At 42.0% G+C, this 24,746-nt stretch overlaps 2 pseudogenes; one reads left to right on the top strand and one right to left on the bottom strand.

Moving 5' to 3' along the window:
- Positions 1–555: 555 nt before the first annotated feature.
- The window catches only part of LOC123488011, a 51,526-nt pseudogene continuing 27,335 nt past the window's right edge, over positions 556–24,746 (bottom strand).
- On the top strand, positions 3,997–24,663 carry LOC121562469 (annotated as a pseudogene).

Here is a 24,746-nt window from a genome sequence, read left to right as displayed (position 1 = left end):
ATCTGTAGGCTAAACTGATTACAATAAAATATGACTATAGGCCTAAAATATTTAGCTACATATGGAACATATCTTACATGTTTGGTTTAAATTCATGGAGGCTAATCGAATAGCTCTGTATGTGACACTGTGTTCTGAGGACCACCAAGCTGTTCCAAAATCCTGTGATCCACAATATCGGGGACATCTGTTTCAGTGCAGATTTTGCACTCTCATGACAGTTGTGTTATGTGTCCTTAAATGTTTTTAGCAGTTCCAGCCACAGTGCGGAACAAACCTCAGGGGGAGAGTATGGGCAGTTCATGTCTCACTCAGAGCAAAGGGTTCATGTTTTTCAAACTCCACATGTCTCTTGTAGCCTCTTATGCAAAAAAATTTATGGATTCTTGTAAGAGGGTTCAATTTGGGATAACTTTTCACTCATTGCACAACACAGTGTGTATAATGTGTATGTGTGTGTGTGTGTGTGTGTGTGTGTGTGTGTGTGTGTTTTGTGTGTGTGTGTGTGTGTGTGTGTGTGTTTTGTTTTTTTTTTTTGTCCTCTCATCCTCCCTCTCAGGAGCAGCCACAGTGGTCCACCACCATTGATGGTATCTTCCCATAAATGATCTGCTCCATGTGGTTGAAGTAGAGCATGTTGATGGGGGACATCTTAGTTGGAGTACAACAGGGCCCTGTCGTACCCCGTGGGTTAGCCTTGTTCACCAGGTGAGTGTGGGGGTACTTCTGGAGGTGCATGTACTCACACTCTCCAGAACAGTAGTTGGCCTTGTAGCGTTTGGGGGCAATGATCCAGTCCCAGCCAAAGGCCTCAAAGTCCACGGTGAGGGGGTAGCGGCAGCACCGTGTCTCTGAGGACTCCTCATCACAGTCCAGGCCTGAGTCCCTCCGGGATCGCTTTTAGGTTCTCCAATATCTTCACCTCCATGAAGGGTTGCTGTGAATGGAATGACAATAAGAATTAAATCCAAAACAAAACAGCACTGCAAACATCTGGTGGCATCACTCTGATGGAATACAATCTCCACTGTGGATGGATTTATGTTTATACATGGTTATCAATAATAATATACTTACCAGTCCCTCTTCTCCCAGCTCCGCTACTGTGACAGCCAAGTCCTGCCCTTTCGAATCATAAGCTTTGATCTCGAGACCATAATGAGTCTCTGGCTGACGAAGCCAGGTTTTGAGTAATTGATTGATGTCTACACTTTGCCAAGAGCTTGCACCAGAAGCTACATCGATCTTCAAGGAGAGGATCCGTATGCGCGAGTTTCCCTCAGTGGTTGCTTTTATGCGGGAGATTTGCAAGAAGACAGTTGTGACCGTGTCAGCCGGCCGCAAGTGCACCCAAAGTTGTGCATGTAAGATGTTGTTAGGTCGAATTTTCGGACTGAGATTGAAGAAACAACAAGATGGTATTCCGTCTTCTTGTGACATTGGTCCAGCTAAAAAGAGAAGAGTTAGAATAAGTCCCAGTTTTGTCCCTTTGGAACCCAATTACGCACGGCACACCAGTGAATTGGCGCATGGCAGGCATAAACTACCCACTTTTGTATAAGCAAATAACTCAATTACTTACGTTTGGCCATGGTTATGATCGTTTCAGTGGTGGCACGCTCTCATCCTCCACACGATGCTCATACTGGTCCATAAGTTGTGTCAAGGGGGCGCTTTCGGTAAGAGCTGCATGATCATATCTCGGCTGATGTTTGGAGCCTGCTCGAGCCTCAGAATGCTGAGAATTTGGGATCTGATGTTGTGAAGTCTCATTAGTCTGCTCTGTTCTCTGAATTCGCAGGTTGAGCATTGCTCTCCTTCTCCCTCCACTGTTGTTACGTTGGCTTGGCGCCTCGTGGTTTCATTTATCCCCATGGTGCCAAGTGCAGCTAAGAGTGTCAGGTAAAGCATAAATTGCATCCTGTCACTTGTCTTTTTAATCCCACTTTGTACAGAATAGCCTATCCCAGGCCTATATAACACAGTGACAAGTATTTTAATGACTTTTTTTTTTATATAATCTCCCCCTCTCCATTTTATGATTCTGATTGGCTGCATTAGAGATGAATGTTTTGTTTCAGTTTTAAAGAGATAGACAGCTTTAACATACGCCAATTACTGGACGCATGTACCATCTGTTGCTACGTTTCCATCCAATTGGCGACAGATTTTCATGCGAATATTCTAGAATCCACATAAAGGAAATATTACATTTTTCCACAAGTGGTGTGTTTCCACCTAAATGACTTGCTGTGGATACAAATCAGTGCCTGATGACATAGTGCACACTAAATGTAGGCCTACTTTTTTCACGTACGTTTTTTATGTACCGAATAAAAATCTAAAGTCCATTGTGTTTCCATCGCATTTTCAACTCTACCGTAATTTTGTCAGAAAAACTGTTGCATTAAATAGCAAATGTGACTACTCAGGTCTTGGCCCGTGAGCTCTAGCCATTCGCTCGCAGATAAAGTGCGGGTAGGCTAGTCTACATTATATTATTATGGATAAGAGCAGAATATTTGTATTTTGTCAAATGGCAGTCAAGCATTGATCATCATGTCACCAGAATAAGACCGTGCACTTTAACCACCCTGTTAAGTTTATCATAACTTATTCCATCTGTAGCCTCCCGTTCAGGACTTAACTTTTTAATTTCATACTTTCTTAAAGTCTCACTGCCTCCCCCCAATTAACCACCCTACGATTAATAAACTGCATGGTTTCCAGAGTCATAGTGGGAGGACCATCACACACCATATCATCGCGTGACTCCAAGTTTACTTTAATATGATGGTTATTATATCAACATTTGCGCATAAAGGCGTTTCCACCGCCATTTATCGCATAATTAATTTTGACTGACACAAAAAGATCCCACCATGCGATCGAACAAATTATGTCAGGATTTATACAATTGTCCTGAAACTTCCTGTTTCCATCATAGCTGTCATGTTTTATATAAATATGCATACTATATATGCATACAAACTGGATCGAAAAGTGGTTCGTATGGGTGTTTACTGTGGTATGATGTAGCGTTCATGTATTAGCCGGAACTTGGAAAATCGGAAGTTGTAGTTATACACGTGCCGTCTTCAATCAGTTAGCAAGTCAGACATTTCCTATTTTCCTAGTTCGGACTAGTGTATGAATGCGTCATAAAACCTGCGAAATTCCTGAGGAAATTCCCAGATCGAATCTTAAACACCTTGCTCCCTCAGAACAACAGATCTATACGTGCTTTATTTCAAAGGGATATTGTATCTATTCCTTATGTCACAACTTACTGGAATACATTTGTCAATAATATCTGTTGGAAAAAGTCTGGTTATTACCACACAAATACCTGCTTGTTAACAATGTCAAAGAGGTCTCTTTCAGAATGATCCATAAGTATTACCCTGCGAATCATTACCTTAAGAAACTCAAAAAATACATTAACATTCACTGTACTTTTTGTGTTGAGCATCCAGAAACAGTTTTACATTTATTCTGGCATTGTCTACATGTAAAGAAATTATGGCAAGATATTTATAGTTTTATAATTGTTAATATTCCTGGCTTTTGTTTTTTATGGGAAAATATGCTTCTCGGTTTCCTTAACTATAATAAGGATAAAGAAAAACAAATGTACCTCATAAATCTAATTGTGCTAATGTAAAATGTCATATTCATAAATGTAAATTCACTAATAAATTCCATGTTTTCTATAAGGAATCCGAGCAGTACATTAAGACCATTCTACATTCTTCCAATAAGAAAGCAATCAATAGATGTACTTTAACTGTACTTTTTGTGTTGAGCATATATTTTAAGGTCTTTGTATAATCTGTAATTTGTTGTACCCCCTAGCATATGTTATCATTGTCTGTTTGTATACTTATTGTCTCTGGATAAGAGCATCTGCTAAATGACGTAAATGTAAATGTAAATGTAATGTGCAATGAAACAATAAAATAAAAAAACTTTCCGTAACACCGATTGGATAATACTTATTTCCGCATGCCTTCCGAACTGTTGCGTTTGCTTTTTTGTAGCCTACTGTCTGTACATTTTAACGGAGAAGTCTGTTCTCTGTGATTTAGTTTCTCTCGTCAAAGGTAAGGCAATCTTTTATTTATAACAGTGGTGATACAGCCTTTATACCAACACCTCAGAAAGGAGAAGGAAATTCACTTTAAACTTCATGCAGATTAATGACTTGACGCATGAAACAAGTCACGACTGGGCTATGGAAACATGAAATGCTGGTAACTGCCGACAGACAATTGTTTCGTTCGACATGGTGGGATCTTCTTTTGTGAGTCAAATTAATTATGCGAGAAATCGCGGTGGAACCACCTTTATGCGGAAATAGGCTATTGATATAGTCAATAACCATCATAACGAAGTAAATTTGGAGGCACGCCATCATGATATGTTGTATGGTCCTCCCACTACGATTCGGGAAAGCATAGTTTATTAGGCTACAGTTAAAATCAATTATGATGAACATCACAGGGTGAGGGTGTGAATGTGCAAGGTGATGAACTTGATGATCCCTTCCAATGAATATCGAGAGTCTTATTCTGGTGACATGATTATCGATGCCATGGCTGCTGTTTGACAAATAAAAATAATATCCCTCTTATCCATAACAATCTCATAATGTTGGTAGCCTACCCGCACTGTATCTGCGAGCGGTTGGCTAGAGCGCATTTGCCAAAACCAAAGTGGGCACATTTGCTATATAATTTTTACCATTTAGCAGACGCTCCAAAGCCACTTACATCCGGCTACTTTTTTCCCGATCGAACCCACTCCTCGCAGCTGACTCGCTAACGCAACAGTTTCTGTGACAAAACCATAGTTGTGTTCGAATACTATACTAACCGTACTATTTGTGACCTAAATTGAGTATATAGTATGTTTATTGGTCATAGTATGGATATAGTTAGTATGCCAAAATTCCCGAATGTCCTACTGGTAGTACTGTTGGAAAAAATAGGAAGCGTACCAGCAGTGGACACTATTTCCGTATTTTAGAGCCCATAATGTAATGACTTTTCAAATAAGTTACCTTACACATAATGTTGGCTGACAATTTGTTATCTACGCTATCCTTACGAACCACATAGCATATCATTACAACAGGTAATATGTTTGCTAGCTACCTAACGTTAGTTGGCTACTAATACATCAAACTTGCCAGCATGTTAACTAGCGACATGCTATTTAACTAACTACCCAACATTGATTGACTTCATTATTCCCGTCATTCTTTGTTTAGCTAAGTGGTATAGTCGTTGTGCGTTCTCAATGGACATTCGGGTGCTTTCGTAAATTCGCTCTGGCTATCTACTCCGCTTTCAGAGCACTCTCGTCTGAGTGTACGACAGCGCAGAATAATTGATGAATTTACGAGCGCTCAACACCGGTTGAATATGGCCGGTGTCAGTAAACGTCGGCAAAAAAAGCGTAATTAAATTGTTGCCAGCAGCGCAGTTACAGTCACCAACGCTCTGGATAACATGAAACCTGCCGAACCAGCTCTGCTAGGGCGAGGAAAATAGTCAGAGTGAGGTGTTCTCTCATTTGTATCTGGAAGTAGCTAGCCAACGTTAGCTTGGGTGCTTGACTGACGTAAGGACAGAACGTTCGAATCAACCCTACTCCTCCGCCCGAGCGTCAAGTGTGCGCTCCGAGAGCGAAACGCTCTGAATTTACAAACGGACAATCTGACAACGCTCTGAATTTACAAACGCCCTGAGCGCACTCTGGCACTGATTGAAGTTAAGAACACAATCGTAACATTTCTAGCTAGTAACTAACAAGCTAGCAAGAGGTTGCATAGCAACAGCATCAACTTCCCGTAGACAGTCGAAAAGGATACGGTTCGTTTACAGTATACTAAGTGAACTAAAAGTATATAAACTCAGCAAAAAAAGAAACGTCCTCTCACTGCCAACTGCGTTTATTTTCAGCAAACTTAACATGTGAAAATATTTGTATGAACATAACAAGATTCAACAACTGAGACATAAACTGAACAAGTTCCACAGACATGTGACTAACATAAATTGAATAATGTGTCCCTGAACAAAGGGGGGGGGGTCAAAATCAAAAGTAACAGTCAGTATCTGGTGTGGCCACCAGCTGCATTAAGTACTGCAGTGCATCTCCTCCTCATGGACTGCACCAGATTAGCCAGTTCTTGCAGTGAGATGTTACCCCACGCTTCCACCAAGGCACCTGCAAGTTCCCAGACATTTCTGGGGGGAATAGCCCCTAGCCCTCACCCTCCGATCCAACAGGTCCCAGACGTGCTCAATGGGATTGCGATCCGGGCTCTTCGCTGGCCATGGCAGAACACTGACATTCCTGTCTTGCAGGAAATCACGCACAGAATGAGCAGTATAGCTGGTGGCATTGTCATGCTGGAGGGTCATGTCAGGATGAGCCTGCAGGAAGGGTACCACATGAGGGAGGAGGATGTCTTCCTGTAACGCACAGCGTTGAGATTGCCTGCAATGACAACAAGCTCAGTCCGATGATGCTGTGACACACCGCCTCAGACCAAGACAGACCCTACACCTCCAAATCGATCTCGCTCCAGAGTACAGGCCTCGTTGTAACGCTCATTCCATCGACGATAAACGCGAATCCGACCATCACCCCTGGTGAGACAAAACTGCGACTGGTCAGTAAAGAGCACTTTTTGCCAGTCCTGTCTGGTCCAGCGACGGTGGGTTTGTGCCCATAGGCGACATTGTTTCCGGTGATGTCTGGTGAGGACCTGCCTTACAACAGGCCTACAAGCCCTCAGTCCAGCCTCTCTCAGCCTATTGCGGACAGTCTGAGCACTGATGGAGGGATTGTGCGTTCCTGGTGTAACTCGGGCAGTTATTGTTGCCATCCTGTACCTGTCCCGCAGGTGTGATGTTCGGATGTACCGATCCTGTGCATGTGTAGTTACACGTGGTCTGCCAATGCGAGGACGATCAGCTGTACGTCCTGTCTCCCTGTAGCGCTGTCTTAGGCGTCTCACAGTACAGACATTGCAATTTATTGCCATGGCCACATCTGCAGTCCTCATGCCTCCTTGCAGCATGCCTAAGGCACGTTTACGCAGATGAGGAGGGACCCTGGACATCTTTCTTTTGGTGTTTTTCAGAGTCAGTAGAAAGGCCTCTTTAGTGTCCTAAGTTTTCATAACTGTGACCTTAATTGCCTACCGTCTGTAAGCTGTTAGTGTCTTAACGACCGTTCCACAGGTGCATGTTCATTAATTGTTTATGGTTCATTGAACAAGCATGGGAAACAGTGTTTAAACCCTTAACAATGAAGATCTGTGAAGTTATTTGGATTTTACGAATTATCTTTGAAAGACAGGGTCCTGAAAAGGGGACTTTTCTTTTTTTGCTGAGTTTAGAATGTAGAATATACTCATTAAGTATGTAGTATACAGTATGCTATTATGGGTATTCGAACACAGCTCATCAGTAGAGTTGAAAATGCGATGGAAACCCATTTAATTTGTATTTTTCATTCGGTACATGGGAATTAAATGGTAAAAGTTATTTTGCCTTTTATTTTGCCTTTTATCCGCAAAAAGTCAGTTTGTTGGAAACACATCCCTGAGGGGAAATGCGTATATTGTTTTATGCAGATTTTAGAACATTTGCATGAAAATCTGTCGCAAATTGAATGGAAACCTAGCTACTGTTTGGAAATGGGGCAGAACCGTTGTGTTGAGATAGGGGTAATGGGGCAGGGAGGCCAACAAGCTGATACATGCCAGGCATATGAAGGTGAATTATTATCCATGTTGTAGCCATGTAATTGTTTCAATAATAGACATACATTTTCATAATACATTTACTGTTATTGCTCACTGGTCTAGATGGCCCAGTGGGGCCAGCTGCAACTACTGGATCCTAAATACCAGGAGCAGGTCCAACAGCTCTATGATGACTCCTTCCCCATGGACATCAGACAGTGCTTCAGCAAGTGGATTGAGAGCATCGACTGGTAAACAAGCAGGGATAAAGACTGCAGGGAGGCTGCTGTAAAATGGATTTACAAAGATCTATTCTATTTGACCAGAATTCTACACTACTCTTTTCAATTATATCTGTATTTTATTGTATTTCATCTCTTTCATCCAATCTTAATTCCTGTGTAAATCCATATCTATGTAGAGATAATGTTGCTGTTCTGATACTGATATACAGTATGTCAATGATCCAATCCATAGGGATTATGTGGCTGTTGAGGAATCCCTTGCCACTGTCCGCTTCCACGATCTCCTAGCCCAGCTTGATGACCAACACAGCCGCTTCGCCCTGGAGAAAAACCTCCTGCGACAACACAACATCCGCAAGTTCAAGAGAAACTTCCAGGTTTAGTATGAGCTCAGTCACATCTTTTCAGTACAGACCTTACTGCCAGTGGCCTTCCATACTTTATTGCTTGTATGTTACAGGAATGATCAATTAGAAGTTATACCTCTTGCTGCTATTTTCCCCTTTTAACTCCTGAAATATATTGATCTTGAATGAGTTGTTGATGTGGAATTCATGACCCCACTCTCTGTAAATGTTTTTTGGGGTTTGTAGTAATAAAGTACACACTTTCACAGGACCGCTTTCAGGAGGACCCTGTTCACATGGCCATGATCATCTCCAGAAACCTGAAGGAGGAGCAGAGGATTCTGGCTGCTGCCAAAAGCATAGAGGTGCCCTACATTGACTTGTATTGACATACATTGTAATTCATAAAATCACCACACGTCTTTCTCTATCCATGCTGTCAGATATTGTAGATGATCCATAACTGTATATTGGAGCGTTTACATGCTTTAACTGTGCAGTTAAATGAACAGTATTTTCTTCTCAGACCGACAGAGAAAACACACAGACTAGCATGGTTCTGGAGAAACAAAAGCTGGACAACAAAGTCAAAGACATGAAAAACAAGGTTCAGGTGAGTTAACATTTCCATCATATACTATATGTTGATTGTTTCCTGGTGGAACAAGTCCATCAGTGATTTGCAGTACATGTTCATGCATGTCAGGTTTGTCATCTATCTGATCCAACACGTTTATCTCACTTGCTAGGAAGCGGATCAGAATATAAAGTCTCTGGAATACCTTCAAGACGAGCATGACTTTAAGCTAAATACTCTTAAGAACAGAGGTGAGGTGTTTTATTCTCAATCTGTAATAGATCATCATCTATTTACAGGAATCTGTGTTTCAAGTATAGTCCGTAAGTGAATGTTTTTCCTTCTCTCACTTTAGAACATGAAATTAACAGGCTGACACCGAAACAGCTGGAACATGAGAAGCAGCTGATTGTAGAGATGTGTCTCAAGCTGAAGTTCAAGAGAGGGGTAAGAGGGGTCATGAGGGGTCATGATGAGGCTAAACAGTGACATTCGACCATGACTTTGTACTGTGAAAAATAAAATGTAATGACAAAAAACATGAATAATCATGCATCAAGCACCACTAAGAATAACATGTATCATAGTCTCAGTCTGAATGACTAAGAGTGTATTATCTAGTTATAACCAGCATGCTCATATTGAAGAGTAGATGACGGTTATAGAGTAAATAATAACTATACGTTTGTTGTTGTCGCCCTCCACAGGAAGTGGTTGGCCAGTTAGCAGAGGTGCTTAACATGGCAGAGGCGGTCCAGTCAGACCTGATCTCAGAAGAGCTGCCTAAGTGGAAAAAGAGGCAGCAGAGCTCCTGTATCGGAGGACCACCCAACGCATGTCTGGACCAACTGCAGAACTGGTGAGGAGGCTAGTTCATTATTTTGGGTGTGTTGGCTGATGAAGCAAAAATATGCATTTTGGTTCTCTCCAAACAAATGGAAAATACATTTATTATTTTTCTTCATCTTCTTCTTCTTCCCCTGTAGGTTCACAGCGGTGGCGGAAAGCCTGCAGCAGGTGAGGCAGCAGCTGAAGGAGCTCCAGGAACTAGAGCAGAAGTACACATACGACAACGACCCAATCACACAGCAGAAAGGCTTACTGGAGGGGCGGGCCCTGGCACTGTTCGGAACCTCCTAGAACGGTGAGTGACACCACACCTGTATTCCGATTTTAAATTAATTATCTCTCTCTCTCTCTCTCTCTCTCTCTCTCTCTCTCATATATATATATATATATATATATATATATATATATACACTGCTCAAAAAAATAAAGGGAACACTAAAATAACACATCCTAGATCTGAATGAATGAAATAATCTTATGAAATACTTTTTTCTTTACATAGTTGAATGTGCTGACAACAAAATCACACAAAAATTATCAATGGAAATCAAATTTATCAACCCATGGAGGTCTGGATTTGGAGTCACCCTCAAAATTATTGTGGAAAACCACACTACAGGCTGATCCAACTTTGATGTAATGTCCTTAAAACAAGTCAAAATGAGGCTCAGTAGTGTGTGTGGCCTCCACGTGCCTGTATGACCTCCCTACAATGCCTGGGCATGCTCCTGATGAGATGGCGGATGGTCTCCTGAGGGATCTGCTCCCAGACCTGGACTAAAGCATCCGCCAACTCCTGGACAGTCTGTGGTGCAACGTGGCGTTGGTGGATGGAGCGAGACATGATGTCCCAGATGTGCTCAATTGGATTCAGGTCTGGGGAACGGGCGGGCCAGTCCATAGCATCAATGCCTTCCTCTTGCAGGAACTGCTGACACACTCCAGCCACATGAGGTCTAGCATTGTCTTGCATTAGGAGGAACCCAGGGCCAACCGCACCAGCATATGGTCTCACAAGGGGTCTGAGGATCTCATCTCGGTACCTAATGGCAGTCAGGCTACCTCTGGCGAGCACATGGAGGGCTGTGCGGCCCCCCAAAGAAATGCCACCCCACACCATGACTGACCCACCGCCAAACCGGTCATGCTGGAGGATGTTGCAGGCGGCAGAACGTTATCCACGGCGTCTCCAGACTCTGTCACGTCTGTCACATGTGCTCAGTGTGAACCTGCTTTCATCTGTGAAGAGCACAGGGCGCCAGTGGTGAATTTGCCGATCTTGGTGTTCTCTGGCAAATGCCAAACGTCCTGCACGGTGTTGGGCTGTAAGCACAACCTCCACCTGTGGACGTCGGGCCCTCATACCACCCTCATGGAGTCTGTTTCTGACGGTTTGAGCAGACACATGCACATTTGTGGCCTGCTGGAGGTCATTTTGCAGGGCTCTGGCAGTGCTCCTCCTTCTCCTCCTGCACAAAGGCGGAGGTAGGAGTCCTGCTGCTGGGTTGTTGCCCTCCTACGGCCTCCTCCACGTCTCCTGATGTACTGGCCTGTCTCCTGGTAGCGCCTCCATGCTCTGGACACTACGCTGACAGACACAGCAAACCTTCTTGCCACAGCTCGCATTGATGTGCCATCCTGGATGAGCTGCACTACCTGAGCCACTTGTGTGGGTTGTAGACTCCGTCTCATGCTACCACTAGAGTGAAAGCACCGCCAGCATTCAAAAGTGACCAAAACATCAGCCAGGAAGCATAGGAACTGAGAAGTGGTCTGTGGTCACCACCTGCAAAACCAGGCCTTTATTGGGGGTGTCTTGCTAATTTCCTATAATTTACACCTGTTGTCTATTCCATTTGCACAACAGCATGTGAAATGTATTGTCAATCAGTGTTGCTTCCTAAGTGGACAGTTTGATTTCACAGAAGTGTGATTGACTTGGAGTTACATTGTGTTGTTTAAGTGTTCCCTTTATTTTATTGAGCAGTGTATATATATACACAGTACCAGTCAAAAGTTTGGACACACCTACTCATTCAAGGGTTTTTCTTTATTTTTACTATTTTCTACATTGTAGAATAATATGGAAGACATCAAAACTATGAAATAACACATATGGAATCATGTAGTAACCAAAACAGTGTTGAACAAATCAAAAGAGTGTGCAAAGCTGTCAAAGGCAAAGGCTATTTGAAGAATTTCAAATATAAAATATATTTTGATTTGTTTAACACTTTTTTGGTTACTACATGATTCCATATGTGTTATTTCATAGTTTTGATGTCTTCACTATTATTCTACAATGTAGAAAATAGTAAAAATAAAGAAAAACCCTTGAATGAGTAGCTGTGTCCAAACTTTTGACTGGTAGTGTGTGTGTGTATATATACACTACCGTTCAAAAGTTTGGGTTCACTTAGAAATGTCCTTGTTTTCGAAAGGAAAGCAATTTCTTTGTCCATTAAAATAACATAAAATTGATCAGAAATACAGTATATACATTGTTAATGTTGTAAATGGCTATTGAAGCTGGAAACGGCTGATTTTTTATGGAATATCTACATATGCGTTCAGAGGCCCATTATAAGCAACCATCGGTCCTGTGTCCCAATGGCACGTTGTGTTTCCTAATCCAAGTTTATCATTTTAAAAGGCTAATTGATAATTAGAAAACCCTTTAGAAATTATGTTAGCACAGCTGAAAAACGGTTGTGCTGATTAAAGAAGCAATAAAACTGGCCTTCTTGAGACTAGTTGAGTATCTGGAGCATCAGCAATTGTGGGTTCGATTACAGGCTCAAAATGGCCAGAAACAAATAATTTTCTTTTGAAACTCGTCAGTCTATTCTTGTTCTGAGAAATTAAGGCTATTCCATGCGAGAAATTGCCAAGAAACTGAAGATCTCGTACAACGCTATGTATTACTCCCTTCACAGAACAGCGCAAACTAGCTCTAACCAGAATAGAAAGAGGAGTGGGAGGCCCCAGTGCACAACTGAGCAAAAGGACAAATACAATAGAGTGTCTAGTTTGAGAAACAGATGCCTCTACAGGGCCTCAACTGGCAGCTTCATTAAATAGTACCCGCAAAACACCAGTCTCAACGTCAACAGTGAAGAGGCGAGTCCGGGATGCTGACCTTCTAGGCAGAGTTTAAAAGAAAAAGCCATATCTCAGACTGCCCATCTTAATCTTTTATTTTTAAACCCCTTCAGTCAATAGCTTGTGGCTCCTCCATTTGCAGCGATAACTTCGACAAAACGTCTCCTATAGCCAGTAATCCGTTTCTGACATCTGTTTTGAGGGCTTTTTGCCCACTCCTCCTTACCGAACATAGGTCAGGACTTTGACTTGGCCAACCCAAAACACAAATCTTCTTTCTTCGGAGACATTCTTTGGTAGATTTGCTTGCATGCTTTGTGTTATTGTTGTTGGAAGACCCATTTTCAGCCCAGCTTTAGGTCCTTGACTGATGGCCTGACGTTCTGTTCAAGAATCTCCTGTTATACCTCAGAATTCATGGTTCCCTTAATGATGTGGAGTCGTCAAGGTCCAGAGGAGGAAAAGCAGCCCCAGATCTTGACATTTCCACCACCATGCTTGACAGTTGGGATAAGGTTATTTTGGCGGTAGGCAGTGTTTTTGCCAAACATAGCGGTGTTGATTGTGACCAAAAAGATAAATTGTGGACTCATCGGTCCAGAGAATGGACTTCCAGAAACCTTCAGGTTTGTCCAGGTGGTCTCTGGCAAAGTTAAGATGGCCAGTTTGGTTATTTTCTGACAGCAGAGGCTTCTTCCTAGCAACCCTCCCATGAATGGCATTTCGATTGTGTTCTTCTTATTGTTGAAGCATGCACAGTTACCTGAGATGCAGCAAGGAGGTCTGCAAATCTCTAGATGTTATGTTTGGGTTGGCTTTTACCTGATTTATTATTGTTCTTGTGGCTCTTGGGGATATTTTGGTATTTTGGAAGGGCATCCACTTCTAGGCTGAGTTGCTGTAATGTTAAATGTTCTCCATTTGTAAATTATTTGCCTCACAGTGGACTGATGGAGCTCAAATCTTTTTGAGATTATTTTATAGCCTTCCCCAGACTGATGTGTTCTCACTACCCTCGTCCTGATGTCTTCTGAGATTTCCTTTCCTCTCGGCATGGTGTGCTTTGCATTCACCTGGATGGGTAACACCAAACTGACCAGGTTTCTTATATCTATTTATCAGAGTCCCGCCCATACTCTTTCCTAACGATCTCTCCTTTGATTGGTTTATTTGGTAGCTCATTATTTACCCACCTGATTCTACGTACCTACTTGATTTAACCAAAGCAACCTAGGGTTCACTTATTTTTGCACCTGCACTAATTCCTTTTTAATGTTGTTTTTCTACACATTTCCTATACACCAACATATGGTATTGTTAAATATAAACCTGTTATGCCAGATCAAAAAGACTGGTTCTGATTAAATGAAGATTTCATGGTAAAATTGAAAAAATCTGTAATTACACAAGGGGTTCACATACTTTCAAACAGCACTGTGTATTTATATATATATATATATACAGTGAGGGAAAAAAGTATTTGATCCCCTGCTGATTTTGTACGTTTGCCCACTGACAAATATATAAGTCTATCATTTTAATGGTAGGTTTATTTGAACAGTGAGAGACAGAATAACAACAAAAAAATCCAGAAAAACACGTCAAAAATGTTATAAATTGATTTGTATTTTAATGAGGGAAATAAGTATTTGACACCTCTGCAAAACATGACTTAGTACTTGGTGGCAAAACCCTTGTTGGCAATCACAGAGGTCAGACGTTTCTTGTAGTTGGCCACCAGGTTTGCACACATCTCAGGAGGGATTTTGTCCCACTCCTCTTTGCAGATTTTCTACAAGTCATTAAGGTTTCAAGGCTGACGTTTGGCAACTCGAGCCTTCAGCTCCCTCCACAGATATTCTATGGGATTAAGGTCTGGAGACTGGCTAGGCCACTCCAGGACCTTAATGTGCTTCTTCTTGAGCCACTCCTTTGTTGCCTTGGCCGTGTGTTTTGGGTCATTGCCATGCTGGAATACCCATCCACAACCCATTTTCAATGCCCTGGCTGAGGGAAGGAGGTTCTCACCCAAGATTTGACGGTACATGGCCCCGTCCATCGTCCCTTTGATGCGGTGAAGTTGTCCTGTCCCCTTAGCAGAAAAACACCCTCCAAAGCATAATGTTTCCACCTCCATGTTTGACGGTGGGGATGGTGTTCTTGGGGTCATAGGCAGCATTCCTCCTCCTCCAAACACGGCGAGTTGAGTTGATGCCAAAAGAGCTCGATTTTGGTCTCATCTGACCACAACACTTTCACCCAGTTCTCCTCTGAATCATTCAGATGTTCATTGGCAAACTTCAGACGGGCCTGTATATGTGCTTTCTTGAGCAGGGGGACCTTGCGGGCGCTGCAGGATTTCAGTCCTTCACGGCGTAGTGTGTTACCAATTGTTTTCTTGGTGACTATGGTCCCAGCTGCCTTGAGATCATTGACAAGATCCTCCCCGTGTAGTTCTGGGCTGATTCCTCACCGTTCTCATGATCATTGCAACTCCACGAGGTGAGATCTTGCATGGAGCCCCAGGCCGAGGGAGATTGACAGTTATTTTGTGTTTCTTCCATTTGCGAATAATCGCACCAACTGTTGTCACCTTCTCACCAAGCTGCTTGCCGATGGTTTTGTAGCCCATTCCAGCCTTGTGTAGGTCTGCAATCTTGTCCCTGACATCCTTGGAGAGCTCTTTGGTCTTGACCATGGTGGAGAGTTTGGAATCTGATTGATTGATTGCTTCTGTGGACAGGTGTCTTTTATACTGGTAACAAGCTGAGATTAGGAGCACTCCCTTTAAGAGTGCGCTCCTAATCTCAGCTCGTTACCTGTATAAAAGACACCTGGGAGCCAGAAATCGTTCTGATTGAGAGGGGGTCATATACTTATTTCCCCTAATTAAAATGCAAATCAATTTATAACATTTTTGACATGCGTTTTTCTGGATTTTTGTTGTTGTTATTCTGTCTCTAACTGTTCAAATAAACCTACCATTAAACTTATAGACTGATCATTTCTTTGTCAGTGGGCAAACATACAAAATCAGCATGGGATCAAATACTTTTTCCCTCACTGTATATACCCAAATGCCTCTATACAGTATATCACCTCTAAATTATTTGTGTCTCTATGGTGTGTCTCAGTTCCTTGGTGGTGGAGAGACAGCCCTGTATGCCTACACATCCACAGAGACCTCTGGTGCTGAAGACACAGGTGCAATTCACTGTCAAGCTCAGGTAAGCACAAACACAACAGCACCTACCATCTGTAGTTCCTCCCATCTGTAGTTCCTATGGATCTTTCCAGGCCTGGTTGAGTTTTGATTTGTATTCGCTCTCCTCTAGATTTCTTGTGAAGCTCCAGGAATTCAACAATAAACTCAAAGTGAAAGCCTTTTTAAACAAGTAAGTAAATGAGTGTTGTGTGTTATGTCCTGCTCTTGAATTTGTGATGTGAAAACCTACCTTAATTGAATGCACTTTTTTTTTTCCTCCGTAAGTTCTCTCCCTAAGTTCCCTAATTTCAACGTTCGTAAGTTCAACATATTGAAAAGCAACCCAAAGGTTATGAGTATGGAGCAGTACAATGGAAGCTTGGCTGCAGAGTTTTTACATTTGGTAAGCTAGCACCATTTCAAATGGCATACAGGGCACTAAATCTGAATGACTGTCCATTTGGACCTGCACTGTCATTACTCCTTACAGCAGGGTTCCCCAAATGGCGGTCATTTTATTTGTTAAAGTTGTATTTCTTATTTATTTTTTACGGTAAAAACACCAGCAAATCAGCTCCAAGTGATTTTAATTTAGAAAATCTGTTCTAAAATATTACCATGCATATTAAATAAATATATGTGACTGTATACAAATGTAAGCAAGGTTTGAAATTGTTATGTTTTAGTCAAATATTATATCTGTTTGGGCTTCTTGCGGTCAATTTGTAGTATACAAATTATTTGTAATTATGTTCCGGCACCCTGACCATCCGCTCAAGAAAATATCGGGCCGCGGCTGAATCTACAGTAGTTGATGATCCCTGCATTACAGTTTATTCTTTGATCTCAACACAGAAACTGCAAGAGCAGAGAGTGAATGGAAAAGGAAAGAAAGAGGTGAGAGACCTAAGAGAGCTGGTTTCTGATTGGTCTTAATGGGCTATAATGACCATGTAATCTGTACAGTATTTGTGAATTTCATGATAAATACTAAATACAGTCTGGTGCGGATTATGTTTGCTCTGTCTGTCCATGTTATTCCAGGGCCTCTCATTGTGACAGAGGAGCTGCACTCCATCTGCTTTGAGTCTGAACTCCGCCAGTCAGGTCTGGAAATCAAACTAGAGGTAAGTGGTCTGAAATATAGAGACTACACTTCCATTTTCATGAGGTCCAACAGCACTCTGGCCTTATTTAATTTGATCTTGATTTTCTCCGGCCTCTGGTCCTTCTTAGACCATCTCCCTGCCAATCGTGGTCATCTCCAACATCAGCCAGCTGCCCAGTGGCTGGGCCTCCATCCTGTGGTACAACATGCTGACCAGCGAGCCCCAGGTAGAGTACCTCCCCTCTGGTTTCTCCCAAGTTTTCTCTCAAGGTTCCTTCCTTCTAGGGGAGCTTTTCCTTGCCTTGAAGGCGCAATGCTGGGTTACTGTCAAGCACTTTAAAAAGGAGTGATTGATTTGTTGTAACAGAACCTGGAGTTCTTCCTGAGCCCACCTACAGTGTCCTGGGGTCAGCTGTCTGAGGTGCTGAGCTGGCAGTTCTCCTCTGTCACCAAGAGGGGACTCAATGATGAGCAGCTAGGTATGCTGGCTGACAAACTACTGGGCCAGAAAGCACAGAGAAATCCTGAGGGCCTTATCCCCTGGACCATGTTCGGTGCTGTCAAGGTAGGTTATGATTACAGTACACAGAATATAGAATATTTGGTCTCACTTTAAACAAAGTACAACTGATAAAGGAATTATATAGCATACATAAATGCTTCATAAACACTACATAAATGCTTCACAAATGGTGTAGAAAGGGTGACAACAAATCCCACTGTAGGGTGATTTGCCAAATGTGACATAATGCACGATATATGTTTATACACCATTTATAAAATATGACATATACTTATAGATGATTTGTGAAGCATTTATGTAGTGCTTATGAAGCCTTTATGTATTCTATATAAAGCCTTCATAAGTTGTACTTTGTTTAAAATATTTACAGTTCATAAAGATATATAAGGAAGATATCTAGTAAGTGTTTCCCTGTGTCTACTATAGAGCCAGAGTGAGAAGAGCTTTCCCTTCTGGCTGTGGATCGAAGCCATCCTGGACCTCATCAAGAGACATCTGCTGTCCCTGTGGAACGATGGGTGAGTTATTTCATTTTCAGTGGGTTGAACATGATCATTATCAGAGAGTTAGCAGTATGGTATCTATAGCTTGCCACAACAGACTTCATTCTGTTAGAGCTGCATCTGCCGAATTTCTCAGCACAAAAGCAAACAACTACACTCTTACGCTCTAATTAGCTGAGGAACGCTCAATTCAGTTCTCTTATATCGAGGCAGAGTTGAGTTTTGATAACTAGTCGAGGGATTTGATAGCAACAACATTGAGTCACCATCAGTCGATTCTTGTAAAAACTGAAAAATAGGTGTTTGTAGTCGATAAAAGTTTGTGTTAAAAGTATGAATTTCAGCACCCCGCTGAAGGACCGCTGTTGTATAGGACAAACATAGGTACATGTAAGCTGATGAAGAATCGAATGATGGTGACTCAATGTTGTTGCTAGCAAATCCCGAGACCAGTTATGAAAACTCAACTCCGCCTCGATATGAGAGAACGGAGTTGAGCGTTCCTCTTGCTAGTTCTAATGGACTACCAGTGACCACAGATGGCTGAATCAGCTACAGTGCATTCGGAAAGTATTCAGACCCCTTCCCTTTTTCCACATTTTGTTACGTTACAGCCTTATTCTAAAATGGACTAAATAAATACAAATCCTAATCAATCACAATACCCCATAATAACAAAGCGAAAACTTTGTTAAAAATTAAAACAGAAATACCTTATTTACATAAACTACCAGTCAAAAGTTTGGACACACCTACTCATTCAAGGGTTTTTGTTTATTTTTACTATGTTTTACATTGTAGAATAATAGTGAAGACATCAAAACTATGAAATAATACATATGGAATCATGTAGTAAACAAAAAAGTCTTAAACAAATCAAAGTATATTTGAGAATCTTCAAATAGCCACCCTTTGCCTTGATGACAGCTTTGCACACTCTTGGCATTCTCTCACCCAGCTTCACTTGGAATGCTTTTCCAACAGTCTTGAAGGAGTTCCCACATATGCTGAGCACTTGTTGGCTGCTTTTCCTTCACTCTGCGGTCCAACTCATCCCAAACCATCTCAATTGGGTTGAGGTCGGGGGACTGTGGAGGCCAGGTTATCTGATGCAGCACTCCATCACTCTCCTTGGTAAAATAACCCTTATACAGCCTGGAGGTGGTTTGGGTCATTGTCCTGTTGAAAAACAAATGATAGTCCCACTAAGCCCAAACCAGATGGGATGGCGTATCGCTGTAGAATGCTGTGGTTGCCATGCTGGTTAAGTGTGCCTTGAATTCTAAATAAATCACAGACAGTGTCACCAGCAAAGCACCCCCACACTATAACACCTCCTCCTCCATGCTTTACGGTGGGAAATACACATGCGGAGATCATCTGTTCACCCACACTGCGTCTCACAAAGACACGGCGGTTGGAACCCAAAATCTCCAATTTGGACTCCAGACCAAAGGACACATTTCCACCGGTCTAATGTTCATTGCTCGTGTTTCTTGGCCCAAGCAGGTCTCTTCTTGTTATTGGTGTCCTTTAGTAGTGGTTTCTTTGCAGCAATTCGACCATGAAGGCCTGATTCACACAGTCCCCTCTGAACAGTTGATGTTGAGATGTGTCTGTTATTTGAACCCTGTGAAGCATTTATTTGGGGTGCAATTTCTGAGGCTGGTAACTCTTAACTTATCCTCTGCAGCAGAGTTAACTCTGGGTCTTCCATTCCTGTCGCAGTCCTCACGAGAGCCAGTTTCATCATAGCGCTTGATGGTTTTTGCGACTGCACATGAAGAAACTTTCAAATTTCTTGAAATGTTCCGTATTGACTGACCTTCATGTCTTAAAGTAATGATGGACTGTTGTTTCTCTTTGCTTATTTGAGCTGTTCTTGGCATAATATGGACTTAGTCCTATTTGGTAAATACCATCTTCTGTATATCCCCTACCTTGTCACAACAGAACTGATTGGCTCATATGCATTAAGAAGGAAAGAAATTCCACAAATTAACTTTTAAGAAGGCACACCTGTTAATTGAAATGCATTCCAGGTGACTACCTCATGAAGCTGGTTGAGAGAATGCCAGGAGTGTGCAAAGCTGTCATCAAGGCGAAGGGTGGCTACTTTGAAGAATCTCAAATATAAAATATATATTGATTTGTTTAACACTCTTTTGGTTACTACATGATTCCATATGTGTTATTTCATAGTTTTGATGTCTTCACTATTATTCTACAATGTAGAAAATAGTTAAAAATAAAGAAAAAACCTGGAATGAGTAGGTGTATCCAAACTTTTGACTGGTACTGTAAGTATTCAGACCCTTTGCTATGAGACTCGAAATTGAGCTCCGGTGTATCCTGTTTCCATTGATCATCCTTGAGATGTTTCTGCAACTTGATTGGAGTCCACCTGTGGTAAATTCAATTGATTGGACATGATTTGGAAAGGCACACACTTGTCTATATAAGGTCCCACACTTGAAAGTGCATGTCAGAGCAAAACCAAGCCATGAGGTCGAAGGAATTGTCCGTAGAGCTCCGAGACAGGATTGTGTCGAGGCACAGATTTGGGGAAGGGTACCCAACCATTTCTGCAGCATTGAAGGTCCCCAAGAACACAGTGGCTTCCATCATTCTTAAATGGAAGAAGTTTGGAACCACCAAGACTCTTCCTAGAGCTGGCCGCCCGGCTCGGGAGAGAAGGGCCTTGGTCAGGGAGGTGACCAAGAACCTGATGGTCACTCTGACAGAGCTCCAGAGTTGCTCTGTGGAAATGGGAGAACCTTCCAGAAGGACAACCATCTCTGCAGCTCTCCCCCAATCAGGCCTTTATGGTAGAGTGGCCAGACGGAAGCCACTCCTCAGTAAAAGGCACATGACAGCCCACTTGAAGTTTGCCAAAGGCACCTAAAGACTCAGACCATGAGAAACAAGGTTCTCTGGTCTGATGAAACCAAGATTGAACTCTTTGGCCTGAATGCCAAGCGTGACATCTGGAGGAAACCTGGCACCATCCCTACGGTGAAGCATGGTGGTGGCAACATCATCCTGTGGGGATGTTTTTCAGCGGCAGGGACTGGGAGACTAGTCAGGATCGAAGGAAAGATGAACAGAGCAAGGTACAGAGAGATTATTGATGAAAACCTGCTCCAGAGCGCTCAGGACTTCAGACTGGGGCAAAGGTTCACCTTCCAACAGGACAATGACCCTAAGCACACAGCCAAGACAACACAGGAGTGGCTTTGGGACAAGTCTCTGAATGTTCTTGAGTGGCCCAGCCAGAGCCTGGACTTGAACCCGATCAAACATCTCCGGTGAGACCTGAAAATAGCTGTGCAGCGACGCTCCCCATCCAACCTGACAGAGCTTGAGGGGATCTGCAGAGAAGAATGGGAGAAACTCCTCAAGTACAGGTGTGCCAAGCTTGTAGCGTCATACCCAAGAAGACTCGATGCTGTAATCGCTGCCAAAGGGGCTTCAACAAAGTACTGAGTAAACGGTCTGAATACTTATGTAAATGTTATATTTCAGTTTTTTATTTCTTATACATTTTGCAAAAATTTCAAAAAATGTGTTTTTGCTTTGTCATTATGGGGTATTGTGTGTAGATTGATGATGGAAAAAACAATTGAATCCATTTTAGAATAAAGCTGTAACGTAACAAAATGTGGAAAAAGTTAAGGGGTCTGAATACTTTCCGAATGCACTGTACATTTACAGAATTGTTGAACAATGTGAATTTCCCCTGTCAAATATACATAATAAAGTAAAATGTTGTTTATTCAAAAAAAAAATTCACCCACGTAGTTGCATTCTGGGCTTTGTGAGTAAGGAGAGGGAGAAGTCCATGCTGACTGGGAAGTGTCCAGGCACGTTCTTGCTGCGCTTCAGTGAGAGTAGCAGAGACGGAGCCATCACATTCACTTGGGTGGAACACGACCTATACGGTGAGTCTGTGAAAACACACACACCACACGCACACACAGCGGCCCTGTAGGCAATTACAATTAAAAGGTTGATGTGTGTGTGTTTCGCAGATAAGCCTGTATTCCATGCAGTGGAGCCCTACACCAAGAAGAAGCTGTCTGTCGTCTCTCTGCCTGACATCATCCGCACCTACAAGGTGATGGCAGCTGAGAACATCCCAGAGAACCCACTCCGCTTCCTCTACCCAGACATCCCCAAAGACAAGGCCTTCGGAAAGTACTACGCCAGGGCCACAGAGGGTAAGCAGCCAGTGACCTCTTTGTTTCAATCCTCTGTGAATATTATAATAAATAATATATGCCATTTAGCGGACGCTTTTATCCAAAGCGACTTAGTCATACGTGTATACATTTTACGTATGGGGGGTCCCGGAATAAAGAAGCATTACTGAAATCTACTTCCATTGTCCCACCAAGAGTGGCTGAAAATTAGTCTCTCTTCTGTTTGCTCCTCAATCATGCCCCTTGGTAGCAATTGTGTTCTTTTTGATTTACACAAAGCCCCTGTGAGGACCAGGATGTCTGTTTGGTAGACCATTGGGGTTGTGGAGCAGGTGGGGCAGGTGTTCTTTATCTCTGGCCCACCATTTTAATTTTTCAGCATCGGAGCCCATGGATGTGGAGAGTCCCACCACAACAGCATACATGAAGACAGAACTCATATCAGTGTCAGAAGTGTAAGTCTAGAGTACACTTCATAATACTCAATATTCATTTATTTCGTAAAAGGTGAAGGTGCCATAAATACTGTATTTGTATTTGCAATAGTCTGGTTTGAGTATGATTGATGATCTGACTTAACTGTCATTTTCGCAATGTGTTTTAGTCACCCATCTAGACTGCAAGACAACATGATGCCCATGTCGCCAGACGTGTTCGGAGAGCTGAAGAGGAGTGTTGCACCAGTGCTCCAGTGTTGGAATAGTCCTAAGGATATGTTAGATTAATTTGTATTTTAAGAATAATGACTAAAGGATTTCACCCCAAATACAGTATAAATGTGTGAACGGTGTTAAGAGTTATAATGTAGTGGCAACCCACTAACAGAGGGGGGCGGGACTAAACATTCCAGGGTGAAGGGGACTGAGAAAACGGGTTAAAAAAAGCCTCCTAAAGGTGGGTGGAGCAAAGTGCCTTTGTGTGTCAAGGGGTATAAAAACAGTAGTGTATGGGTTTTGGCGCCAGAGCTCTCCATGAATGAAAATACAGATAATTCTTGCTGGTTGTGGAGCTTGAATCATTTATGATTAAAACCAGAGCCTTACAACCCCTGGTAATGATTCAAGCTTAGGTTGAATTAGAGATAGAAATTCTCATGACAGGATATTGATGCTGTGGTGAGTAAAACTTCCCCTCTGGTGCTCAAAAAAGTTTATTAAATTCCATTCAATTGCAGTCTGATGCCAAACACTATCTAAGAATTGATGAACAATGCAATCATTGGCGAATATGTAGCCGATATGTCATGATGACATTTCTCGTCCATTATTCTTCTTCATCATACTACTTGCCTCAGGCATCTGATCTCGGAGAGTTTTTACCTGAAGACTTTCAGGTATAGTTAATGGTGCCGTTTTCGCCGAATAAGCATGTCTTTGCTAGTAATAACAGGCTGTGGCTGACATTTCAATTACGCAAAATAAACACTGGTGCTGTCAAACCGTACCTACTGTAGTAACTTATAGTAGTACGTGCAGTACAACTGTTTTGTGTTTTCAGCATGAGGCTCATGTATGCATGAATATCTGTAGTCTGCTACATTTCCTGACCTGTATGCAACATCCTCTAAAAATGCTTAAATCCCTTGAGATTGGAATGAATGTGCATGTTGCAAATTCAATGTCATCATGATGCCATTTATTTTGTCCCGCTAGTCTAACCTATGGTAGTTTTGCATCCATAAAGACATTTTGCTCATGTTGACTATTTATCATCCTCTGTAGATGTTTGAGAACATGCCTAACTTGGACTGCAACTGAACCAACGGACATGTGGGACCTGATCATTTAGTCCAGAACATGTTTTATATTGAAGCCTATTTCATTTGTATCCTTTACTCTCCTTGAACTTCAGTAGTCATGTTGCAGAACATATAAACTTTTTTTGTACGGAGTCAGTTTGAAAGATATACAATTACAGTAGAAATATACATGATATATTACACTCACTGGAAACAAATAGATATTTTGGTGATAATGTGTATAAACATAAAACACTTAGCTAACTACTGTAACATTCATATAATGAATGAATAGGCGCTCCTAAGTCTTTCCATGTCCATATTCAACCATATACAGTCCTGTGTGGCTCACTTGCGACGCCACGGTTGTGGGTTCGATTCACAGTAAGGGAAAAAAAGGTCTGAAAATGTATGCACTCACTACTTGTAAGTCACTCTGGATAAGACCATCTGCTAAATGACCCCAAAAAAAGAATAAAATGAGATATCATCCATCTTTAAAGTTATTTATTTATTGTTTGATCATTGAAATAAATATATATCCATTGCCTGCAACACACAGCTGAAGCAGATATACTTGAATGA

Source organism: Coregonus clupeaformis, unplaced genomic scaffold, assembly GCF_020615455.1.
Source record: "Coregonus clupeaformis isolate EN_2021a unplaced genomic scaffold, ASM2061545v1 scaf2014, whole genome shotgun sequence".
In the NCBI taxonomy this organism is placed as follows: Eukaryota; Metazoa; Chordata; class Actinopteri; order Salmoniformes; family Salmonidae; genus Coregonus; species Coregonus clupeaformis.
This window is presented reverse-complemented; position numbering and strand designations above follow the sequence as displayed.